Consider the following 3918-nt stretch of genomic DNA (forward strand, 5'->3'; position numbering starts at 1 on the left):
CATCTGTCGCGGCCCACGTAAGCTTCCTAAGGGGTCTTCGCGGCCCGCGAGCGACCCTTAAATCTTTATTTTATTTAATTTTAATAAAAATGAAGGTATTCGGGGCCCGTTTTCATATACAAGGTGTATTTTAGGACATATTAGGGCATTCTAAATATTTTTAGGGTGTCGAAAAATTTAGGAGGGTTGTTATATCCTCCCCACCTTGTTTTAGAACTCGTCCTTGAGATCTATTGGAATAACTGTGGATATTTCCTTTGCATTTCTGATTCAAGCTCCCATGTGTACTCTACTCCTCTTTTGGAATCCCATTTTACTTTGACCAAAACTAATCTCTTGTGCTTGAGTTTCTTAACTTTCATGTCTTCAATCTGTAGAGGTCTTTTGATGTGTGTAAAACACAACATATAAATTACATCAAATGAGGCATAAAACTAACCCTTTTTTAGTACTAATGTTGGAAAAAGTGTGCTTTTGTCTTCCTTTTGTATTTTCAGGATTAAATGAGCTCAAATGAACAAAAGAAGCAAAAAGGCAGCTAAATCTAACATAAATACAAGAAAAGGAATAAACGTGGCATGCCCGACCCTTTGACAGCATCCTCCCAAGCAAAAACAAGAGAACAGAGGGCTGAACACGCCCCGTAATCAATGAGCGCGGGGGCGTGCCCAAGTGTCTGCAGAAAAGACAAAGTTATAGAAGCTTCTATCATCCACCACGGGGGCGTGCCCAGCGGACACGGGGCCGTGGTCAACTCTAAGATTCGTAGAATCCAAGAAAATCTTGATAGTACAGATACGCTTCTGCACACGGGGTCGTGCCCAGCGGACACGAGGGCATGGTCAACTAATGCAGACAAACTGCATTTAATGAAGAAAGAGAAGATGGATGGACACGGGGTCGTGTCCGGGATTCTGTGCAGGCTATAAATAGGAGTGCTTGGCTCACTTGCAACTCATCCCTAGGCAAACCACGTCTCTCACACTTCACCCACCCACCACCACCATCGCAACCCACATCCACCACCATCATCCATCATCCATCATAGAGTGTGTGAGTAGTCTTGGGATCCAAGATTGATCGTAAGAGTTCTTGACAATCAAAGGCCATGTTTGCCTAAGTCTCTTACATCACTTGCTGAAGACAAGCATTTAGTGTAATACTTTTTATTTTTAATCTTTTCTCACTTTTTATTAGGTTATGTATTAATGACTTTAATAACTAGTTTCTTATGTTGAAGGTCAATCTTCCTTATCATTTGTCCGTGGTGTCTTGGCATTATTTTACTGTCTATATAAAATAAAAGATTTTCACCATTCATATCTCCACGGTCTATATGGAGATACGTTGGCTACCTGGTCGGGGGTTAAGGGAATGGTTTGGTAAGAGTCTTGCCTTTAGTGTATAGATCCTGCAAGGACCTGGGTCAAGTTTAGTAGGACCTCCTTCAATACCCACTGGTATTGGATGTCGGGGGTCCAAACTCCTTGACCCCCTCATATGTAAACTACTATTAAAACATTAACCCAACTATTTAGGATTGTATCCCTGCTGACTCAAACTACTTAGCCGAGGGTAACGTCACCTTCAAAAGAGGGGCCTACCATATTACGCATTAATAACTTAATTAATTATCTTTCAATAATCCAACCCTTTAGGATTGTATCCTTGCTGACTCAAACTACTGGGTTGAGGGTAACGTCACCTTCAAAAGAGGGGCCTACTACTATAACTAAGATAATCTCTTAAAAAGTGCAAAAGTGCAGAAATAATCAAAGGTTACACTAAAGGCGAGTCGGATCCAAGTGATTCATCTTGTCTATCTGTTTGCATTTTTTTTTATTTTCAGCATTTTTAGTTTTTATTTTCTAGTTTAAAACCTTTTTCTAAACTTTTGATTTGATTAGACGTTGAGGATAAACCGGTATTAAAAGCTCTTGTGTCCTTGGACGACCTCGATATCTTACCAACACTATACTACGCTCACGATGGGTGCACTTGCCCATATGTGTGTTTGGTGTTAGTAAATATCGTGTTTTATGAATTTAAAACTCGACTAATGTGTTAAAAAGGGCTAAAAATATACATAAAAATATATACCACCACACACGCATAAAGTTTTTGGCGCCGTTGTCGGGGACACAAGGATTTTAAGAAAGTTAGGAATCAATGGCCTAATCGTTTTTTCTTATTTTTCTGTTTTTTTAGGATTTTTATAAATTTTCAGTTTCTGCAGAGCTCAGCACGGGCCATGCCTGGTCGGACACGAGCTGTGCCTAGCATTGTTACTGGCAGTTTTTAATTTCCAAGTTACAGAGAGTTGAGCACGGGGCCGTGTCGGTGCAACACGGGGCCGTGCCGAGCTCCCCAGTAACATGGATCCGGAAAACAATCACTGTATCTCCGACCACGGGCCGTGTTCATCTGAGCACGGGGCCGTGGTGAAACTTTTGACCAACGTTCTTTTTTGTTTTTATTGCAGGACTTGGAACCCAGGCGCCACATCTGAACTTTCCACGCAGTGTATGAGCTCTAGTTCTAGTAGAGACATAAAAGAACCTCTAGATGAACCCGAACGCTTTCTAAGAAAAAGAATTAAAGCTAAAAACCAAGAGAAAGTTTCGGGGGACCCACTTCTAATGGCGGACCAACGAATGCACCGAATGTCGAAGCCAAGAACTTCGAACTTCTGCCGCATTTGATACAAATGCTTCAAAACTCCGCAACCTTCCATGGGCTTACGGACGAAGATCCCCATTTACATATTACTAACTTCTTGGAAATATGTGATACTTTTCTGATCAATGGAGCATCAAACGCCACCATCCGCCTTCGAATGTTTCCATTTTCACTAAAGTACCGAGCTAAGGCTTGGCTAAATACCCTCCCAGTTGGCTCGGTAAACACCTGGGATGAACTAGCCTAAAAGTTTCTATATAAGTATTTCCCTCCTGCTAAAACAGCTAAATTAATGACTGAAATTAACACATATTCACAAGAGGACGAGGAATCCTTATATGAAACTTGGGAAAGGTTCAAGGAGCTACTAAGAAAGTGTCCTCATCACGGTCTTGCGGTATGGAAACAAGTATCCACTTTCTATAATGGGTTGTTGCCACACACAAGACAAACACTCGACTCTAGCTCCGGGGGACTTTTAGGTAATCGCCGCCCAAATGAAATTTATAATCAAATTGAGGAAATTGATCAAACCAATTTTCAATGGCACACTCCTCGGGGCACGAAATCTATTGCCCCGGGCGCCCACAAGGTTGATGAGAGAACTTCCTTGCAAGCCCAAATCGAAGCCCTTTCTTGAAAAATCAAAAAGTTAGAAATAGCAAAAATGGCTTCGGTTATGGCTTGCGAGGGGTGTGGTGGGCCACATGAAAATTGGAGTTGTATGAAAGAAACGGATAATCAAACAAAATCGGTAAACTACACTGATAATAAACCTAGGCCGTCGGGTCCTGCAACGGGTACCTACAACCAAGGATGGCGTAACCACCCTAACCTTGGTTGGAGAGAACCCGACAATAGTAGTAACCAACAAAATCTAAACCAACGAACAAAATTTCAACAACCAAGAAACGAGTCACAAAATTTCTCTCAACAACAAGGGGGACGAGAAAGGCTTGAAGATACCGTATCTCGCCTCATCTCCGACACCGAAAAGAAAAACTCGGATCGATTTCAACAACTGGAATCGAATTTTAGAAATCAACAAGCTAGTATTCAAAACATTGAAAAACAATTAAATCAACTAGCTCAAAATATCTCCAAGAGAGCACAAGGCGCGTTACCAACTAATACCGAAACCAACCCAAAGGCGCAAGTACATCTCATCATATTTAGAAACCGTACCGTGGGTCCCGAGGAGGCTCCATTACCTCCAACTGAAAAGAGCCGATCTAGCCA

General features: G+C 41.7%; 1 non-coding gene across 1 annotated transcript; it reads right to left on the minus strand.

Moving 5' to 3' along the window:
- Positions 1-2965: 2965 nt before the first annotated feature.
- On the minus strand, positions 2966-3072 carry LOC118486973. The gene has a single exon (XR_004880139.1). It is a non-coding gene; the product is annotated as a small nucleolar RNA R71 (small nucleolar RNA).
- Positions 3073-3918: the final 846 nt, after the last annotated feature.

Source organism: Helianthus annuus, chromosome 14 (genome assembly GCF_002127325.2).
Source record: "Helianthus annuus cultivar XRQ/B chromosome 14, HanXRQr2.0-SUNRISE, whole genome shotgun sequence".
Lineage (NCBI taxonomy): Eukaryota > Viridiplantae > Streptophyta > Magnoliopsida > Asterales > Asteraceae > Helianthus > Helianthus annuus.